The sequence below is a fragment of the Oncorhynchus keta genome, chromosome 8 (assembly GCF_023373465.1).
Source record: "Oncorhynchus keta strain PuntledgeMale-10-30-2019 chromosome 8, Oket_V2, whole genome shotgun sequence".
NCBI lineage: Eukaryota > Metazoa > Chordata > Actinopteri > Salmoniformes > Salmonidae > Oncorhynchus > Oncorhynchus keta.
This window is the reverse complement of record NC_068428.1, coordinates 46,670,401-46,692,412: the sequence shown is the minus strand read 5'-3', so window position 1 is coordinate 46,692,412 and position 22,012 is coordinate 46,670,401. Positions and strand designations below refer to the sequence as shown.

The window sequence follows — 22,012 nt, the reverse complement described above, 5'->3', positions numbered from 1 at the left end:
AACTCTAGTCTAATCCCGCCTAACACCAGCCTAACCCCCTTCCTAATCCAGCCTAACACCAGCCTAACCCCAGCCTAACTCTAGTCTCCTATATCCTATTCCAGTCGAATACTCCCTGTGGTGTACCTAACAGCTACACCTCTGTTCAGTGTTAGCAGTACTCTGTCTTCCACTTCCACTGCCCGCCCCCCACCCCCCACAACAATACACACGTCTCACGGATCATCTGAGCTGCCATAAATTGTATAAATAATGTAGAAATGACAGATGTTTTCAACCCACATACTCTGAATACCTTGTAGCTAGGACCTGACTGTGTATCAATATGAATATATTATGTTCCTATACAAATACACTCTTCTTGTGTTTTTTAAAATCAAGATGTCCATAAACAATAACTAGTATTGCTAGTTAATGTTCTAGAAGGATTAAAATCTCACCTTTCTGTTTAAAATAAAAAACAGTTATACATTTTTGAGGTGTAGTCACTTTTGAGGATGCAAGGTCAATAAACAAATAATATCAAAATATTAAATATATATATTTATATTATTCAAGCAATAGGGCTTGAAATGATTTAAATGCTTTCTAAATATAGTAACAATCAATCAATTACAAACGATTTCACTATAAGATTACACATTTCTTATAACTGTAAAATAAATACATAGTGACTGCCAAACGTCCTCTGAGCGACAGAGAGACAACATTCAAATGTCTGCTCGTTACAACGTCAGCTTTCTGTCCTTCTGTGGCTCAGTTGGTAGAGCATGGCGCTTGTAACGCCAGGGTAGTGGGTTCGATTCCCGGGACCACCCATACGTAGAATGTATGCACACATGACTGTAAGTCGCTTTGGATAAAAGCGTCAGCTAAATGGCATATATTATTATTTATATATTATTTTAAGCACAACGTTGATTGTCTGTCTGTGACCAAGAGAAAGTGGTCTTGTTTCAATTATACTCAATTATTTTGTATTTATTTTATATTTAAGAGCTCTAAATCCAGCGAGATGAGACGGGTTTTGATGTAATCGCTAGACCAGGAATCATCAACTAGATTCGGCTACTTTGTCGATTTATTCTTGAGTGGATGATCGGGGTTGCCGGAACATAATTACTAATAATTTGTAGACTGCAATTTGACCGCAAGAATCCCCAACAGATATAATGTTTGACTACAACATTATAATTTCAAATATTGTGTACATTGGTATACAATCACGTCGTGTCTCTCTATTATCCGTGGGAATACTTGGGACCAGATCTCTTAAATTAAAATCAATTGGAGCTGATTTAATAAATAAATAAAAAAACACCCGCGGGCCAAATTCGTCCCGTTACCGCAACCACAAAGTCATGATTATTTCTAACCTTCAAGTTGCACAATGCAGAAATCGCTCCGCAATTTCCTGGTTACTACAACTCAAATAGTTGGTCTAAAATGCAGTTTATGTGACAAAATACTCTAGTATAGTGTAGAGAATCATTGTACCATCTAAAACCGCTGTGAAATATATTAATCCAAAAATGTACTGTTGTTTCAGCTGTTTGAAACTGGTACAAAACCGAAAGTAAAAGATGCAAAAACAAAACATTAAGAACAGGAAGCTTAGAAATAACGCATATAGAACAAATCGACAGCTTCTTAGACTTGCTTTCAGTTAGAATAAAAGAGCTATAACTCACATTTCTATGTAAATTTGGTCTGTCACCCCAAAAAGTGTACATATTTCCACTTTAACCCTAACCTTAAATTAAGATCAAAATGCTCTTTTTTGTTTGTTATTCTCATTCATTTTTTTTTTACAATAGCCAATTTTGACTTGGTGGCTGTGTGTTAAACTAGTGACAGCCAAGAGTTGGAGAGACTGTGTAAAGAAGCGGGACAACCAGACCTTTCACAGAGTGGCACAGGAATGGATGCTGTACGCAGAAATGTCTGTCGGAACCGGTCCAGAACCACTCAAAGTCTCCGAAATAAGATGCTTTGATGGCTACTATGACATCATCGCTAATTCCTTTCCACATCAAGCTGACGATCAGCATCCGCAGGGGGATTTATTTAGGATATTACAGGATATAAGCTGGAATAACAACGTCTTTCATGTCCTTCCTCTCTGCTCGCTCCCTGAACTTGCTCCAGCTTGAGCCTCAGTCTAAGGAAACAGCCTGGTAGGTAGTCTGTTCTTGTTCCTCTCCCATACAGCTCTTAGATCAGTACTGGAGAATTACTCTGTCAGGTTGTCCATTCTAGTTATTTTTTTTAGCTACAGGTCCCAGATCAGCAGTATGGAGCCTGCCTGTCTGGTAGTCTGATCTACTTCCTGTTCCCCCTCTGTCTCATCACCTTCCCGGACAAACAAACACCACCCTGTCCTTTCCATTCCTTTGCCAGGCTAACAGCTGTGTTGAGTGGATGAGGTCTGGGTCTGGTCCAGGACAGCTGTGTTGAGTGGATGAGGCCTGGGTCTGGTCCAGGACAGCTGTGTTGAGTGGATGAGGCCTGGGTCTGGTCCAGGACAGCTGTGTTGAGTGGATGAGGCCTGGGTCTGGTCCAGGACAGCTGTGTTGAGTGGATGAGGCCTGGGTCTGGTCCAGGACAGCTGTGTTGAGTGGATGAGGCCTGGGTCTGGTCTAGGACAGCTGTGTTGAGTGGATGAGGCCTGGATCTGGTCCAGGACAGCTGTGTTGAGTGGATGAGGTCTGGGTCTGGTCCAGGACAGCTGTGTTCAGTGGATGAGGTCTGGGTCTGGTCCAGGACAGCTGTGTTGAGTGGATGAAGCCTGGGTCTGGTCCAGGACAGCTGTGTTGAGTGGATGAGGCCTGAGTCTGGTCCAGGACAGCTGTGTTGAGTGGATGAGGCCTGGATCTGGTCCAGGACAGCTGTGTTGAGTGGATGAGGCCTGGGTCTGGTCCAGGACAGCTGTGTTGAGTGGATGAGGCCTGGGTCTGGTCCAGGACAGCTGTGTTGAGTGGATGAGGTCTGGTAGCCCGTATAGCAAGTGGTCTTCGTGGACAGAGGTGCTGATCTTTGTAAGTAACATCTATGTCCCAAATGGCACCCAATTCCCTAAAGTAGGGCACTACTGTTGACCAGAGCCCTAAAGTAGGGCACTACTGTTGACCAGACCCCTAAAGTAGGGCACTACTGTTGACCAGAGCACTAAAGTAGGGCACTACTGTTGACCAGAGCACTAAAGTAGGGCACTACTGTTTACCATGGCCCCAAAGTAGGGCACTACTGTTGACCAGGGCCCTAAGGTAGGGCACTACTGTTGACCAGTGCCCTAACGTATGGCACCTCTGTTGACCAGAGCCCTAAAGTAGGGCCCTACTGTTGACCATGGCCCTAAAGTAGGGCACTACTGTTGACCAGGGCCCTAAAGTAGGGCACTACTGTTGAGCAGAGCCCTAGAGTAGGGCACTACTGTTGACCAGAGCCCTAAAGTAGGGCACTACTGTTGACCAGAGCCCTAAAGTAGGACACTACTGTTGACCAGGGCCCTAAAGTAGGGCACTACTGTTGACCAGGGCCCTAAAGTAGGGCACTACTGTTGACCAGGGCCCTAAAGTAGGGCACTACTGTTGACCAGAGCCCTAAAGTAGGGCACTACTGTTGACCAGAGCACTAAAGTAGGGCACTACTGTTGACCAGGGCCCTAAAGTAGGGCACTACTGTTGACCAGAGCCCTAAAGTAGGGCACTACTGTTGACCAGAGCCCTAAAGTAGGGCACTACTGTTGACCAGAGCCCTAAAGTAGGGCACTACTGTTGACCAGGGCCCTAAAGTAGGGCACTATTGTTGACCAGGGCCATTAAGTAGGGCGCTACTGTTGACCAGGGCCCTAAAGTAGGGCACTACTGTTGACCAGAGCCCTAAAGTAGGGCACTACTGTTGACCAGAGCCCTAAAGTAGGGCACTACTGTTGACCAGGGCCCTAAAATAGGGCACTACTGTTGACCAGGGCCCTAAGGTAGGGCACTACTGTTGACCAGTGCCCTAAAGTAGGGCACCTCTGTTGACCAGAGCCCTAAAGTAGGGCCCTACTGTTGACGATGGCCCTAAAGTAGGGCACTACTGTTGACCAGGGCCCTAAAGTAGGGCACTACTGTTGACCAGAGCCCTAGAGTAGGGCACTACTGTTGACCAGAGCCCTAAAGTATGGCACTACTGTTGACCAGAGCCCTAAAGTAGGGCACTACTGTTGACCAGGGCCCTAAAGTAGGGCACTACTGTTTACCAGGGCCCTAAAGTAGGGCACTACTGTTGACCAGGGCCCTAAAGTAGGGCACTACTTTTGACCAGGGCCCTAAAGTAGGGCACTACTGTTGACCAGGGCCCTAATGTAGGGCTCTACTGTTGACCAGAGCCTTAAAGTAAGGCACTACTGTTGACCAGAGCCCTAAAGTAGGGCACTACTGTTGACCAGAGCACTAAAGTAGGGCACTACTGTTGACCATGGCCCTAAAGTAGGGCACTACTGTTGACCAGAGCACTAAAGTAGGGCACTACTGTTGACCATGGCCCTAAAGTAGGGCACTACTGTTGACCAGGGCCATAAAGTAGGGCACTACTGTTGACCAGAGCTCTAAAGTAGGGCACTACTGTTGACCAGAGCCCTAAAGTAGGGCACTACTGTTGACCAGAGCCCTAAAGTAGGGCACTACTGTTGACCAGAGCCCTAAAGTAGGGCACTACTGTTGACCAGAGCACTAAAGAAGGGCACTACTGTTGACCAGAGCCCTAAAGTAGGGCACTACTGTTGACCAGGGCCCTAAAGTAGGGCCCTACTGTTGACGATGGCCCTAAAGTAGGGCACTACTGTTGACCAGGGCCCTAAAGTAGGGCACTACTGTTGACCAGAGCCCTAGAGTAGGGCACTACTGTTGACCAGAGCCCTAAAGTAGGGCACTACTGTTGACCAGAGACCTAAAGTAGTGTACTACTGTTGACCAGAGCCCTAAAGTAGGGCACTACTGTTGACCAGAGCACTAAAGAAGGGCACTACTGTTGACCAGAGCCCTAAAGTAGGGCACTACTGTTGACCAGGGCCCTAAAGTAGGGCCCTACTGTTGACGATGGCCCTAAAGTAGGGCACTACTGTTGACCAGGGCCCTAAAGTAGGGCACTACTGTTGACCAGAGCCCTAGAGTAGGGCACTACTGTTGACCAGAGCCCTAAAGTATGGCACTACTGTTGACCAGAGCCCTAAAGTAGGGCACTACTGTTGACCAGGGCCCTAAAGTAGGGCACTACTGTTGACCAGGGCCCTAAAGTAGGGCACTACTGTTGACCAGGGCCCTAAAGTAGGGCACTACTTTTGACCAGGGCCCTAAAGTAGGGCACTACTGTTGACCAGGGCCCTAATGTAGGGCACTACTGTTGACCAGAGCCCTAAAGTAGGGCTCTACTGTTGACCAGAGCCTTAAAGTAAGGCACTACTGTTGACCAGAGCCCTAAAGTAGGGCACTACTGTTGACCAGAGCACTAAAGTAGGGCACTACTGTTGACCATGGCCCTAAAGTAGGGCACTACTGTTGACCAGGGCCATAAAGTAGGGCACTACTGTTGACCAGAGCCCTAAAGTAGGGCACTACTGTTGACCAGAGCCCTAAAGTAGGGCACTACTGTTGACCAGAGCCCTAAAGTAGGGCACTACTGTTGACCAGAGCCCTAAAGTAGGGCACTACTGTTGACCAGAGCACTAAAGTAGGGCACTACTGTTTACCATGGCCCTAAAGTAGGGCACTACTGTTGACCAGGGCCCTAAGGTAGGGCACTACTGTTGACCAGAGCCCTAAAGTAGGGCACTACTGTTGACCAGAGCCCTAAAGTAGGGCACTACTGTTGACCAGGGCCCTAAAGTAGGGCACTACTGTTGACCAGAGCCCTAAAGTAGGGCACTACTGTTGACCAGGGCCCTAAAGTAGGGCACTACTGTTGACCAGGGCCCTAAAGTAGGGCACTACTGTTGACCAGAGCCCTAAAGTAGGGCAGTACTGTTGACCAGAGCCCTAAAGTAGTGCACTACTGTTGACCAGAGCCCTAAAGTAGGGCACTCCTGTTGACCAGAGCCCTAAAGTAGGGCACTACTGTTGACCAGAGCCTAAAGTAGGGCACTACTGTTGACCAGAGCCCTAAAGTAGTGCACTACTGTTGACCAGAGCCCTAAAGTAGGGCACTACTGTTGACCAGAGCCCTAAAGTAGTGCACTACTGTTGACCAGAGCCCTAAAGTAGGGCACTACTGTTGACCAGAGCCCTAAAGTAGTGCACTACTGTTGACCAGAGCCCTAAAGTAGGGCACTACTGTTGACCAGAGCCTAAAGTAGTGCACTACTGTTGACCAGAGACCTAAAGTAGTGTACTACTGTTGACCAGAGCCCTAAAGTAGTGCACTACTGTTGACCAGAGCCCTAAAGTAGGGCACTACTGTTGACCAGAGCCCTAAAGTAGGGCACTACTGTTGACCAGAGCCCTAAAGTAGGGCACTACTGTTGACCAGAGCCCTAAAGTAGGGCACTACTGTTGACCAGAGCCCTAAAGTAGGGCACTACTGTTGACCAGAGCACTAAAGTAGGGCACTACTGTTTACCATGGCCCTAAAGTAGGGCACTACTGTTGACCAGGGCCCTAAGGTAGGGCACTACTGTTGACCAGAGCCCCAAAGTAGGGCACTACTGTTGACCAGAGCCCTAAAGTAGGGCACTACTGTTGACCAGGGCCCTAAAGTAGGGCACTACTGTTGACCAGGACCCTAAAGTAGGGCACTACTGTTGACCAGGGCCCTAAAGTAGGGCACTACTGTTGACCAGAGCCCTAAAGTAGGGCACTACTGTTGACCAGAGCCTAAAGTAGTGCACTACTGTTGACCAGAGCCCTAAAGTAGGGCACTCCTTTTGACCAGAGCCCTAAAGTAGGGCACTACTGTTGACCAGGGCCCTAAAGTAGGGCACTACTGTTGACCAGGGCCCTAATGTAGGGCTCTACTGTTGACCAGAGCCTTAAAGTAAGGCACTACTGTTAACCAGGGCCCTAAAGTAGGGCTCTACTGTTGACCAGAGCCTTAAAGTAAGGCACTACTGTTGACCAGAGCCCTAAAGTAGGGCACTACTGTTGACCAGAGCACTAAAGTAGGGCACTACTGTTGACCATGGCCCTAAAGTAGGGCACTACTGTTGACCAGGGCCATAAAGTAGGGCACTACTGTTGACCAGAGCTCTAAAGTAGGGCACTACTGTTGACCAGAGCCCTAAAGTAGGGCACTACTGTTGACCTGAGCCCTAAAGTAGGGCACTACTGTTGACCAGAGCCCTAAAGTAGGGCACTACTGTTGACCAGAGCCCTAAAGTAGGGCACTACTGTTGACCAGAGCCCTAAAGTAGTGCACTACTGTTGACCAGAGCCCTAAAGTAGGGCACTACTGTTGACCAGAGCCCTAAAGTAGTGCACTACTGTTGACCAGAGCCCTAAAGTAGGGCACTACTGTTGACCAGAGCCCTAAAGTAGTGCACTACTGTTGACCAGAGACCTAAAGTAGTGTACTACTGTTGACCAGAGCCCTAAAGTAGTGCACTACTGTTGACCAGAGCCCTAAAGTAGTGCACTACTGTTGACCAGAGCCCTAAAGTAGGGCACTCCTGTTGACCAGAGCCCTAAAGTAGTGCACTACTGTTGACCAGAGCCCTAAAGTAGTGCACTACTGTTGACCAGAGCCCTAAAGTAGTGCACTACTGTTGACCAGAGCCCTAAAGTAGGGCACTCCTGTTGACCAGAGCCCTAAAGTAGGGCACTACTGTTGACCAGGGCCCTAATGTAGGGCTCTACTGTTGACCAGAGCCCTAAAGTAGGGCACTACTGTTGACCAGAGCCCTAAAGTAGGGCACTACTGTTGACCAGAGCCCTAAAGTAGGGCACTACTGTTGACCAGAGCCCTAAAGTAGGGCACTACTGTTGACCAGAGCACTAAAGTAGGGCACTACTGTTTACCATGGCCCTAAAGTAGGGCACTACTGTTGACCAGGGCCCTAAGGTAGGGCACTACTGTTGACCAGAGCCCTAAAGTAGGGCACTACTGTTGACCAGAGCCCTAAAGTAGGGCACTACTGTTGACCAGGGCCCTAAAGTAGGGCACTACTGTTGACCAGAGCCCTAAAGTAGGGCACTACTGTTGACCAGGGCCCTAAAGTAGGGCACTACTGTTGACCAGGGCCCTAAAGTAGGGCACTACTGTTGACCAGAGCCCTAAAGTAGGGCAGTACTGTTGACCAGAGCCCTAAAGTAGTGCACTACTGTTGACCAGAGCCCTAAAGTAGGGCACTACTGTTGACCAGAGCCCTAAAGTAGTGCACTACTGTTGACCAGAGCCCTAAAGTAGGGCACTACTGTTGACCAGAGCCCTAAAGTAGTGCACTACTGTTGACCAGAGACCTAAAGTAGTGTACTACTGTTGACCAGAGCCCTAAAGTAGTGCACTACTGTTGACCAGAGCCCTAAAGTAGGGCACTACTGTTGACCAGAGCCCTAAAGTAGGGCACTACTGTTGACCAGAGCCCTAAAGTAGGGCACTACTGTTGACCAGAGCCCTAAAGTAGGGCACTACTGTTGACCAGAGCCCTAAAGTAGGGCACTACTGTTGACCAGAGCACTAAAGTAGGGCACTACTGTTTACCATGGCCCTAAAGTAGGGCACTACTGTTGACCAGGGCCCTTAGGTTGGGCACTACTGTTGACCAGAGCCCTAAAGTAGGGCACTACTGTTGACCAGAGCCCTAAAGTAGGGATCTACTGTTGACCAGGGCCCTAAAGTAGGGCACTACTGTTGACCAGGGCCCTAAAGTAGGGCACTACTGTTGACCAGGGCCCTAAAGTAGGGCTCTACTGTTGACCAGAGCCCTAAAGTAGGGCACTACTGTTGACCAGAGCCCTAAAGTAGTGCACTACTGTTGACCAGAGCCCTAAAGTAGGGCACTCCTGTTGACCAGAGCCCTAAAGTAGGGCACTACTGTTGACCAGGGCCCTAAAGTAGGGCACTACTGTTGACCAGGGCCCTAATGTAGGGCTCTACTGTTGACCAGAGCCTTAAAGTAAGGCACTACTGTTGACCAGGGCCCTAAAGTAGGGCTCTACTGTTGACCAGAGCCTTAAAGTAAGGCACTACTGTTGACCAGAGCCCTAAAGTAGGGCACTACTGTTGACCATGGCCCTAAAGTAGGGCACTACTGTTGACCAGGGCCATAAAGTAGGGCACTACTGTTGACCAGGGCCATAAAGTAGGGCACTACTGTTGACCAGAGCTCTAAAGTAGGGCACTACTGTTGACCAGAGCCCTAAAGTAGGGCACTACTGTTGACCTGAGCCCTAAAGTAGGGCACTACTGTTGACCAGAGCCCTAAAGTAGGGCACTACTGTTGACCAGAGCCCTAAAGTAGGGCACTACTGTTGACCAGAGCCCTAAAGTAGTGCACTACTGTTGACCAGAGCCCTAAAGTAGGGCACTACTGTTGACCAGAGCCCTAAAGTAGTGCACTACTGTTGACCAGAGCCCTAAAGTAGGGCACTACTGTTGACCAGAGCCCTAAAGTAGTGCACTACTGTTGACCAGAGACCTAAAGTAGTGTACTACTGTTGACCAGAGCCCTAAAGTAGTGCACTACTGTTGACCAGAGCCCTAAAGTAGTGCACTACTGTTGACCAGAGCCCTAAAGTAGGGCACTCCTGTTGACCAGAGCCCTAAAGTAGTGCACTACTGTTGACCAGAGCCCTAAAGTAGTGCACTACTGTTGACCAGAGCCCTAAAGTAGTGCACTACTGTTGACCAGGGCCCTAAAGTAGGGCACTACTTTTGACCAGGGCCCTAAAGTAGGGCACTACTGTTGACCAGGGCCCTAATGTAGGGCTCTACTGTTGACCAGAGCCTTAAAGTAAGGCACTACTGTTGACCAGAGCCCTAAAGTAGGGCACTACTGTTGACCAGAGCACTAAAGTAGGGCACTACTGTTGACCATGGCCCTAAAGTAGGGCACTACTGTTGACCAGGGCCATAAAGTAGGGCACTACTGTTGACCAGAGCTCTAAAGTAGGGCACTACTGTTGACCAGAGCCCTAAAGTAGGGCACTACTGTTGACCAGAGCCCTAAAGTAGGGCACTACTGTTGACCAGAGCCCTAAAGTAGGGCACTACTGTTGACCAGAGCACTAAAGAAGGGCACTACTGTTGACCAGAGCCCTAAAGTAGGGCACTACTGTTGACCAGAGCCCTAAAGTAGTGCACTACTGTTGACCAGAGCCCTAAAGTAGGGCACTACTGTTGACCAGAGCCCTAAAGTAGTGCACTACTGTTGACCAGAGCCCTAAAGTAGGGCACTACTGTTGACCAGAGCCCTAAAGTAGTGCACTACTGTTGACCAGAGACCTAAAGTAGTGTACTACTGTTGACCAGAGCCCTAAAGTAGTGCACTACTGTTGACCAGAGCCCTAAAGTAGGGCACTACTGTTGACCAGAGCACTAAAGAAGGGCACTACTGTTGACCAGAGCCCTAAAGTAGGGCCCTACTGTTGACGATGGCCCTAAAGTAGGGCACTACTGTTGACCAGGGCCCTAAAGTAGGGCACTACTGTTGACCAGAGCCCTAGAGTAGGGCACTACTGTTGACCAGAGCCCTAAAGTATGGCACTACTGTTGACCAGAACCCTAAAGTAGGGCACTACTGTTGACCAGGGCCCTAAAGTAGGGCACTACTGTTGACCAGGGCCCTAAAGTAGGGCACTACTGTTGACCAGGGCCTAAAGTAGGGCACTACTTTTGACCAGGCCCTAAAGTAGGGCACTACTGTTGACCAGGGCCCTAATGTAGGGCACTACTGTTGACCAGAGCCCTAAAGTAGGGCTCTACTGTTGACCAGAGCCTTAAAGTAAGGCACTACTGTTGACCAGAGCCCTAAAGTAGGGCACTACTGTTGACCAGAGCACTAAAGTAGGGCACTACTGTTGACCAGGGCCATAAAGTAGGGCACTACTGTTGACCAGAGCTCTAAAGTAGGGCACTACTGTTGACCAGAGCCCTAAAGTAGGGCACTACTGTTGACCAGAGCCCTAAAGTAGGGCACTACTGTTGACCAGAGCCCTAAAGTAGGGCACTACTGTTGACCAGAGCCCTAAAGTAGGGCACTACTGTTGACCAGAGCACTAAAGTAGGGCACTACTGTTGACCATGGCCCTAAAGTAGGGCACTACTGTTGACCAGGGCCCTAAAGTAGGGCACTACTGTTGACCAGAGCCCTAAAGTAGGGCACTACTGTTGACCAGAGCCCTAAAGTAGGGCACTACTGTTGACCAGGGCCCTAAAGTAGGGCACTACTGTTGACCAGAGCCCTAAAGTAGGGCACTACTGTTGACCAGGGCCCCAAAGTAGGGCACTACTGTTGACCAGGGCCCTAAAGTAGGGCACTACTGTTGACCAGAGCCCTAAAGTAGGGCAGTACTGTTGACCAGAGCCCTAAAGTAGTGCACTACTGTTGACCAGAGCCCTAAAGTAGGGCACTCCTGTTGACCAGAGCCCTAAAGTAGGGCACTACTGTTGACCAGAGCCTAAAGTAGGGCACTACTGTTGACCAGAGCCCTAAAGTAGTGCACTACTGTTGACCAGAGCCCTAAAGTAGGGCACTACTGTTGACCAGAGCCCTAAAGTAGTGCACTACTGTTGACCAGAGCCCTAAAGTAGGGCACTACTGTTGACCAGAGCCCTAAAGTAGTGCACTACTGTTGACCAGAGACCTAAAGTAGTGTACTACTGTTGACCAGAGCCCTAAAGTAGTGCACTACTGTTGACCAGAGCCTAAAGTAGGGCACTACTGTTGACCAGAGCCCTAAAGTAGGGCACTACTGTTGACCAGAGCCCTAAAGTAGGGCACTACTGTTGACCAGAGCCCTAAAGTAGGGCACTACTGTTGACCAGAGCCCTAAAGTAGGGCACTACTGTTGACCAGAGCACTAAAGTAGGGAACTACTGTTTACCATGGCCCTAAAGTAGGGCACTACTGTTGACCAGGGCCCTAAGGTAGGGCACTACTGTTGACCAGAGCCCTAAAGTAGGGCACTACTGTTGACCAGAGCCCTAAAGTAGGGATCTACTGTTGACCAGGGCCCTAAAGTAGGGCACTACTGTTGACCAGGGCCCTAAAGTAGGGCACTACTGTTGACCAGGGCCCTAAAGTAGGGCTCTACTGTTGACCAGAGCCCTAAAGTAGGGCACTACTGTTGACCAGAGCCCTAAAGTAGTGCACTACTGTTGACCAGAGCCCTAAAGTAGGGCACTCCTGTTGACCAGAGCCCTAAAGTAGGGCACTACTGTTGACCAGGGCCCTAAAGTAGGGCACTACTGTTGACCAGGGCCTAAAGTAGGGCACTACTGTTGACCAGGGCCCTAATGTAGGGCTCTACTGTTGACCAGAGCCTTAAAGTAAGGCACTACTGTTAACCAGGGCCTAAAGTAGGGCTCTACTGTTGACCAGAGCCTTAAAGTAAGGCACTACTGTTGACCAGAGCCCTAAAGTAGGGCACTACTGTTGACCAGAGCACTAAAGTAGGGCACTACTGTTGACCATGGCCCTAAAGTAGGGCACTACTGTTGACCAGGGCCATAAAGTAGGGCACTACTGTTGACCAGAGCTCTAAAGTAGGGCACTACTGTTGACCAGAGCCCTAAAGTAGGGCACTACTGTTGACCAGAGCCCTAAAGTAGGGCACTACTGTTGACCAGAGCCCTAAAGTAGGGCACTACTGTTGACCAGAGCCCTAAAGTAGGGCACTACTGTTGACCAGAGCCCTAAAGTAGGGCACTACTGTTGACCAGAGCCCTAAAGTAGGGCACTACTGTTGACCAGAGCCCTAAAGTAGTGCACTACTGTTGACCAGAGCCCTAAAGTAGGGCACTACTGTTGACCAGAGCCCTAAAGTAGTGCACTACTGTTGACCAGAGACCTAAAGTAGTGTACTACTGTTGACCAGAGCCCTAAAGTAGTGCACTACTGTTGACCAGAGCCCTAAAGTAGTGCACTACTGTTGACCAGAGCCCTAAAGTAGGGCACTCCTGTTGACCAGAGCCCTAAAGTAGTGCACTACTGTTGACCAGAGCCCTAAAGTAGTGCACTACTGTTGACCAGAGCCCTAAAGTAGTGCACTACTGTTGACCAGAGCCCTAAAGTAGGGCACTCCTGTTGACCAGAGCCTAAAGTAGGGCACTACTGTTGACCAGGGCCCTAATGTAGGGCTCTACTGTTGACCAGAGCCCTAAAGTAGGGCACTACTGTTGACCAGAGCCCTAAAGTAGGGCACTACTGTTGACCAGAGCCCTAAAGTAGGGCACTACTGTTGACCAGAGCCCTAAAGTAGGGCACTACTGTTGACCAGAGCACTAAAGTAGGGCACTACTGTTTACCATGGCCCTAAAGTAGGGCACTACTGTTGACCAGGGCCCTAAGGTAGGGCACTACTGTTGACCAGAGCCCTAAAGTAGGGCACTACTGTTGACCAGAGCCCTAAAGTAGGGCACTACTGTTGACCAGGGCCCTAAAGTAGGGCACTACTGTTGACCAGAGCCCTAAAGTAGGGCACTACTGTTGACCAGGGCCCTAAAGTAGGGCACTACTGTTGACCAGGGCCCTAAAGTAGGGCACTACTGTTGACCAGAGCCCTAAAGTAGGGCAGTACTGTTGACCAGAGCCCTAAAGTAGTGCACTACTGTTGACCAGAGCCCTAAAGTAGGGCACTCCTGTTGACCAGAGCCCTAAAGTAGGGCACTACTGTTGACCAGAGCCCTAAAGTAGGGCACTACTGTTGACCAGAGCCCTAAAGTAGTGCACTACTGTTGACCAGAGCCCTAAAGTAGGGCACTACTGTTGACCAGAGCCCTAAAGTAGTGCACTACTGTTGACCAGAGCCCTAAAGTAGGGCACTACTGTTGACCAGAGCCCTAAAGTAGTGCACTACTGTTGACCAGAGACCTAAAGTAGTGTACTACTGTTGACCAGAGCCCTAAAGTAGTGCACTACTGTTGACCAGAGCCCTAAAGTAGGGCACTACTGTTGACCAGAGCCCTAAAGTAGGGCACTACTGTTGACCAGAGCCCTAAAGTAGGGCACTACTGTTGACCAGAGCCCTAAAGTAGGGCACTACTGTTGACCAGAGCCCTAAAGTAGGGCACTACTGTTGACCAGAGCACTAAAGTAGGGCACTACTGTTTACCATGGCCCTAAAGTAGGGCACTACTGTTGACCAGGGCCCTAAGGTAGGGCACTACTGTTGACCAGAGCCCTAAAGTAGGGCACTACTGTTGACCAGAGCCCTAAAGTAGGGCACTACTGTTGACCAGGGCCCTAAAGTAGGGCACTACTGTTGACCAGGGCCCTAAAGTAGGGCACTACTGTTGACCAGGGCCCTAAAGTAGGGCACTACTGTTGACCAGAGCCCTAAAGTAGGGCACTACTGTTGACCAGAGCCCTAAAGTAGTGCACTACTGTTGACCAGAGCCCTAAAGTAGGGCACTCCTGTTGACAGAGCCCTAAAGTAGGGCACTACTGTTGACCAGGGCCCTAAAGTAGGGCACTACTGTTGACCAGGGCCCTAATGTAGGGCTCTACTGTTGACCAGAGCCTTAAAGTAAGGCACTACTGTTGACCAGGGCCCTAAAGTAGGGCTCTACTGTTGACCAGAGCCTTAAAGTAAGGCACTACTGTTGACCAGAGCCCTAAAGTAGGGCACTACTGTTGACCATGGCCCTAAAGTAGGGCACTACTGTTGACCAGGGCCATAAAGTAGGGCACTACTGTTGACCAGAGCTCTAAAGTAGGGCACTACTGTTGACCAGAGCCCTAAAGTAGGGCACTACTGTTGACCAGAGCCCTAAAGTAGGGCACTACTGTTGACCAGAGCCCTAAAGTAGTGCACTACTGTTGACCAGAGCCTAAAGTAGGGCACTACTGTTGACCAGAGCCCTAAAGTAGTGCACTACTGTTGACCAGAGCCCTAAAGTAGGGCACTACTGTTGACCAGAGCCCTAAAGTAGTGCACTACTGTTGACCAGAGCCCTAAAGTAGGGCACTACTGTTGACCAGAGCCCTAAAGTAGTGCACTACTGTTGACCAGAGACCTAAAGTAGTGTACTACTGTTGACCAGAGCCCTAAAGTAGTGCACTACTGTTGACCAGAGCCCTAAAGTAGTGCACTACTGTTGACCAGAGCCCTAAAGTAGGGCACTCCTGTTGACCAGAGCCCTAAAGTAGTGCACTACTGTTGACCAGAGCCCTAAAGTAGTGCACTACTGTTGACCAGAGCCCTAAAGTAGTGCACTACTGTTGACCAGAGCCATAAAGTAGGGCACTACTGTTGACCAGAGACCTAAAGTAGGGCACTACTGTTGACCAGAGCCATAAAGTAGGGCACTACTGTTGACCAGGGCCCTAAAGTAGGGCACTACTGTTGACCAGGGCCCTAATGTAGGGCTCTACTGTTGACCAGAGCCTTAAAGTAAGGCACTACTGTTAACCAGGGCCCTAAAGTAGGGCTCTACTGTTGACCAGAGCCTTAAAGTAAGGCACTACTGTTGACCAGAGCCCTAAAGTAGGGCACTACTGTTGACCAGAGCACTAAAGTAGGGCACTACTGTTGACCATGGCCCTAAAGTAGGGCACTACTGTTGACCAGGGCCATAAAGTAGGGCACTACTGTTGACCAGAGCTCTAAAGTAGGGCACTACTGTTGACCAGAGCCCTAAAGTAGGGCACTACTGTTGACCTGAGCCCTAAAGTAGGGCACTACTGTTGACCAGAGCCCTAAAGTAGGGCACTACTGTTGACCAGAGCCCTAAAGTAGGGCACTACTGTTGACCAGAGCCCTAAAGTAGTGCACTACTGTTGACCAGAGCCCTAAAGTAGGGCACTACTGTTGACCAGAGCCCTAAAGTAGTGCACTACTGTTGACCAGAGCCCTAAAGTAGGGCACTACTGTTGACCAGAGCCCTAAAGTAGTGCACTACTGTTGACCAGAGACCTAAAGTAGTGTACTACTGTTGACCAGAGCCCTAAAGTAGTGCACTACTGTTGACCAGAGCCCTAAAGTAGTGCACTACTGTTGACCAGAGCCCTAAAGTAGGGCACTCCTGTTGACCAGAGCCCTAAAGTAGTGCACTACTGTTGACCAGAGCCCTAAAGTAGTGCACTACTGTTGACCAGAGCCCTAAAGTAGTGCACTACTGTTGACCAGAGCCCTAAAGTAGGGCACTACTGTTGACCAGAGCCCTAAAGTAGGGCACTACTGTTGACCAGGGCCCTAAAGTAGGGCACTACTGTTGACCAGGGCCCTAAAGTAGGGCACTATTGTTGACCAGAGCCCTAAAGTAGGGCACTACTGTTGACCAGGGCCCTAAAGTAGGGCACTACTGTTGACCAGAGCCCTAAAGTAGGGCACTACTGTTGACCAGAGCCCTAAAGTAGGGCACTACTGTTGACCAGAGAACACATCCGGAGGTGTGTAGGAGGCTGTCTGTCAGGTCACGTTGTTTGGTGTGTGGACAACGACCGACGAGTCAATCGCGTCGCAGCTTGGGTTGGCTAAAGGCCTGTGGTGAATGTGGAACAGATGACGTGTGTTGCGTTCTCGTCTGTAGGTTAAGGAGAAGTGGCTAATTTCAACTACGTGACTGTTAACATACATTAATGTACACAGGGCCAAAGTGAGCCTGGGAAGCACTACCTGTCACACTACACGCCTACATTAGGTTTCTATTCCCGGATCTACTTACATAACAGAAATCATTTCATGTACTACCTCATCCCCATACGGTTACTTTTTCTCCATCTCCTTTGCACCCCAGTGTCTCTACTTGCACATTCATCTTCTGCACATCTACCACTCCAGTGTTTAATTGCTATATTGTAATTACTTCACCAACATGGCCTAATTTATTGCCTGGTTTAGGTGTTCCTAGCCTACCCCTTACCTCACCTCATTTGTTAAATAAACAACTAGCCTACCTGGTTAAATAAAGGTGTATATAGACTTTTTTGTACTGGTTATTATTGACTGTATGTTTGTTTTATTCCATGTGTAACTCTGTGTTGTTGTTTGCCTACCTGTTAAATAAAGGTGTTCTGCCTTTGTTAAATAAAGGTGTTTATCTTGACCAGGTCGTCACCTTGTAAATGAGAACTTGTTCTCAACTAGCCTACCTGGTTAAATAAAAAGGTGTTCTCAACTAGCCTACCTGGTTAAATAAAGGTGTTCTTAACTAGCCTACCTGGTTAAATAAAGGTGTTCTCAACTAGCCTACCTGGTTAAATAAAGGTGTTCTCCTGGTTAAATAAAGGTGTTCTCAACTAGTCTACCTGGTTAAATAAAGGTGTTCTCAACTGGCCTACCTGGTTAAATAAAGGTGTTCTCAACTAGTCTACCTGGTTAAATAAAGGTGTTCTCAACTCGTCTACCTGGTTAAATAAAAGTCTAATAAAAAAAGACAATAGAAAGTGTGCCATGTACATAATGAATGAGATCTGTTTTCATGGATAAGTGGCACCCTTCTACAAGGAGGACACAAATGCAAGCATTTTTTAATTTTACCAGACAAGTCAGTGAAGAACAAATTCTTATTTTCAATAACAGCCTAGGAACAGCATGTTAACTGCCTGTTCAGAGGCAGAATGACAGATTTGCACCTTGTCAGCTGGGGGGTTTGAACTTGCAACCTTCCGGTTCCTCGTCCAACGCTCTAACCACTATGCTACCCTGCCGCCCCATCTAGTTGTGCAATGAACTTTCTAGACAATTTAAAACAGTCAAGTCGGTCAGAGAACAAGAGGACGAAGATAGACAGACCCTTCCATCAGGCACCATAAAACCTCGAGCCACATGAAACATGTGCAGGAGCTGAGGTACATGTCACATTTCCAGTTGGAGTGTGTTAACGCTAACATTACAGCGAAATAATAACCTGTTTACAATTTGTACTTGGCTTCCACCCTCGCCCAAAAACAAAACCTGTACAGCTGAGGATTATGGGTGCAGCTATTCTCCGACCTCATTGTGGTGAGACAACAGACACAGCATGCGGTGGCGAGCAGGGCGTGATCGACGCCCGGACGAAGAATGGACCAGACTCGGCGAGGGACGGCTGCCATGTGGCAGGAGGAGCGGAGGGAGACAGATGGGGACCCCTGGAAGAACGTTGGGGGACGGAGCGCAGCGCTGTGTCTAGGAGCAGCCAGCCAGCGCCCACCCACCTTTACCTACGGCTGAATGCAGCAGCTGAACGAGGTCCCACACCTGTTCTCAACAGATACAGACAGAGAGACTGGAGTCATTAGCAACATAGAGGGAGTCTAGTCTGTGTGTGTGTGTGTGTGTTTGTGTGTGTTTGTCCAGAGTCCAGAGAAGAACGTCTGCATGACTGGCAGTCCAGGGATACGGTTTGCATTCCAAACGGAACCTTATTCAGTACACTACTTCTGACCAGGGACCATAGCGGACTACACAGGAAATAGGGTGTCATTTAGGCTTCCGTTGACCCATAACAGGAAGCTGATTCCAAACCCCACAATGCAAAGCAGCTGCTCCCTACTAATGCAGTGGTCTGTTTGTTCACATGTAATTAGGACTGAACAGACTTGGAATTTTCAATACGTTTTGAAGAACAATGTTCTTGCCACGATTGTCTTGTTTTATAGATTATAAATCGCCCCAAAGCTTGAAGTTATGTGCTCCTTCTGTAGCTCAGTTGGTAGAGCATGGCGCTTGTAACGCCAGGGTAGTGGTTTCGATTCCCGGGACCACCCATACGTAGAATGTATGCACACATGACTGTAAGTCGCTTTGGATAAAAGCGTCTGCTAAATGGCATATTACTTACATATTACTATAACTTCAGTAATAATAACAATTTAATTCAATTATGATTCTGTGCTTCTAGAGGATTCGTTTTCTGATGTAACAGCAGTCACTTAAGGCACATTCATTTTCTGATGTAACAGCAGTCTTTTAAGGCACATTCATTTTCTGATGTAACAGCAGTCTTTTAAGGCACATTCATTTTCAGATGTAAAAGCAGTCTTTTAAGGCACATTCATTTTCTGATGTAACAGCAGTCTTTTATTAAGGCACATTCATTTTCTGATGTAACAGCAGTCTTTTAAGGCACATGCATTTTCTGATGTAACAGCAGTCTTTTAAGGCACATGCATTTTCTGATGTAACAGCAGTCTTTTAAGGCACATTCATTTTCTGATGTAACAGCAGTCTTTTAAGGCACATTCATTTTCTGATGTAACAGCAGTCTTTTAAGGCACATTCATTTTCTGATGTAACAGCAGTCTTTTTTCATTTTCTGATGGAAAGGCACATTCATTTTCACATTCATTTTCTGATGTAACAGCAGTCTTTTAAGGCACATTCATTTTCTGATGTAACAGCAGTCATTCATTTTTAAGCAGTCACATTCATTTTCTGATGTAACAGCAGTCTTTTAAGGCACATTCATTTTCTGATGTAACAGCAGTCTTTTAAGGCACATTCATTTTCTGATGTAACAGCAGTCTTTTAAGGCACATTCATTTTCTGATGTAACAGCAGTCTTTTAGGCAGGCATTTTCTGATGTAACAGCAGTCTTTTGCACATTTTCTGATGTAACAGCAGTCTTTTAAGGCACATTCATTTTCTGATGTAACAGCAGTCTTTTAAGGCACATTCATTTTCTGATGTAACAGCAGTCTTTTAAGGCACATTCATTTTCTGATGTAACAGCAGTCTTTTAAGGCACATTCATTTTCTGATGTAACAGCAGTCTTTTAAGGCACATTCATTTTCTGATGTAACAGCAGTCTTTTAAGGCACATTCATTTTCTGATGTAACAGCAGTCTTTTAAGGCACATTCATTTTCTGATGTAACAGCAGTCTTTTATTAAGGCACATTCATTTTCTGATGTAACAGCAGTCTTTTAAGGCACATTCATTTTCTGATGTAACAGCAGTCTTTTAAGGCACATGCATTTTCTGATGTAACAGCAGTCTTTTAAGGCACATTCATTTTCTGATGTAACAGCAGTCTTTTAAGGCACATTCATTTTCTGATGTAACCGCAGTCTTTTAAGGCACATTCATTTTCTGATGTAACAGCAGTCTTTTATTAAGGCACATTCATTTTCTGATGTAACAGCAGTCTTTTTAAGGCACATTCATTTTCTGATGTAACAGCAGTCTTTTAAGGCACATGCATTTTCTGATGTAACAGCAGTCTTTTAAGGCACATTCATTTTCTGATGTAACCGCAGTCTTTTAAGGCACATTCATTTTCTGATGTAACAGCAGTCTTTTATTAAGGCACATTCGTTTTCTGATGTAACAGCAGTCTTTTAAGTCACATGCATTTTCTGATGTAACAGCAGTCTTTTAAGGCACATTTATTTTCTGCGGAGCTGAACCAGTTCATTAATCAGAAATATCCCAGTGAAACATATGGCAAAAACCATCCAGTTTTCTTTTCACTGCAAAAAAGAGTTACAGTGAGAGAGGCACATTTTTAACACGCCTATTTTTAACAGCATAGTAATGGCAAATGTGTGTGTGTGTGTGTGTCTGGACGTGTGTGTGCGTGTGTATGTGTGTCTGGGAGTGTGTATGTGTGTGTGTGTGTGTGTGTGTGTGTGTGTGTGTGTGTGTGTGTGTGTGTGTGTGTGTGTGTCTGGGAGTGTGTGTGTGTGTGTGTGTGTGTCTATGTGTGTGTGTGTGTGTGTGTGTGTGAGTGTCTGGGATGTGTGTGTGTGTCTGTGTGTGTGTCTGTGTGTGTGTGTGTGTGTGTGTGTGTGTGTGTGAGTGTCTGGGAGTGTGTGCTACGCAGGCAGACATCTTTGAATTGTTGTCGACTTTTATTGCTACAGCATCTCCCTGTCTGATATTGTGAATTGCAATACTCTCTCAGTTTAGTAATACTCTCAGCCCTCTCTGTTTAGTAATACAGTTTCAATACCAAATTATCCTGAAGTGCACTTATTTTTTTAGTTATTACATTTTGGGAATATTTGATTTATGGAATGGGCTTGTGTTGGAATTAAGAAACAATTAAAACACCTTATGAACTACAGTTTCTTTGGACAGGGTTTGCTCTTTTAAAAGGCCAGGAAGCCCTGGGGCTTTAGAAACTATTCTACATGGGCTTTTTAAAAAAAACTTTAGAATGACACAACGGTCATGCCGTTTGTGACAGTATTGTAATGAAACAGGCAGGAAGCAGGTCTCGAACCCTGGACCTTCTAGCTCGAAGTCCAGCGCGCTATTGAAAAAAATATTCGGGTGGGAGAGTCGATATCCGCGTTTATAAATCCAGGGTCCTTATAGTTTTATTAGTCTTCTCACCAATTTCTGCTTAGGTTTACCTGCTTCGTTAAATTATAGGCACCATCATTATTGTGCATATTTTTTTAAAATTGTACACTGCTTGCTTCCAAACGTAATACTTTGTAAAAACGTAGTTTTTTTTCTGTGTGGTGATCCTTCACCGGACATCATGGCAGATCGAGCACAGCTAACTAAAGGAGAGTCCCCCCACGGCTACGGAGGAGTTGTTCACTCAACTGCCCCTTATTTGACCAGCAAGCTAGACATATCTATTGAGTCAGCAGAAAGCTGCCTTTTATCACAAATACACAACGACAAAAGTAAGGATTCGTCACGGTGGTTCAGGCAAGCTGAAGCTCCTGTTAAAATGACTAGTTAGATGGCATGCTAAATTGATATGCTATAGCAGCTAAGCTAACGCAAGCTGGTGTTAAACAATTTTAACAAGGTTTAGCTGCTAAATCTGAATTTAAGTAAAACCCTATAGATTATTTTATCGATATAACCCTTTAAAAGACGATTAAACTGCCGCTTAATCTATGAAGTCAGGATGGCCGAGCGGTCTAAGGCGCTGCGTTCAGGTCGCAGTCTCCTCTGGAGGCGTGGGTTCGAATCCCACTTCTGACA

The 22,012-nt window shown here is 47.4% G+C and overlaps 1 non-coding gene across 1 annotated transcript; it reads left to right on the top strand.

The window, feature by feature from the left end:
- The first annotated feature begins 21,929 nt into the window (after positions 1 to 21,929).
- Positions 21,930 to 22,012, top strand: trnal-cag (transfer RNA leucine (anticodon CAG)). Its single transcript has one exon. It is a non-coding gene; the product is annotated as a tRNA-Leu (tRNA).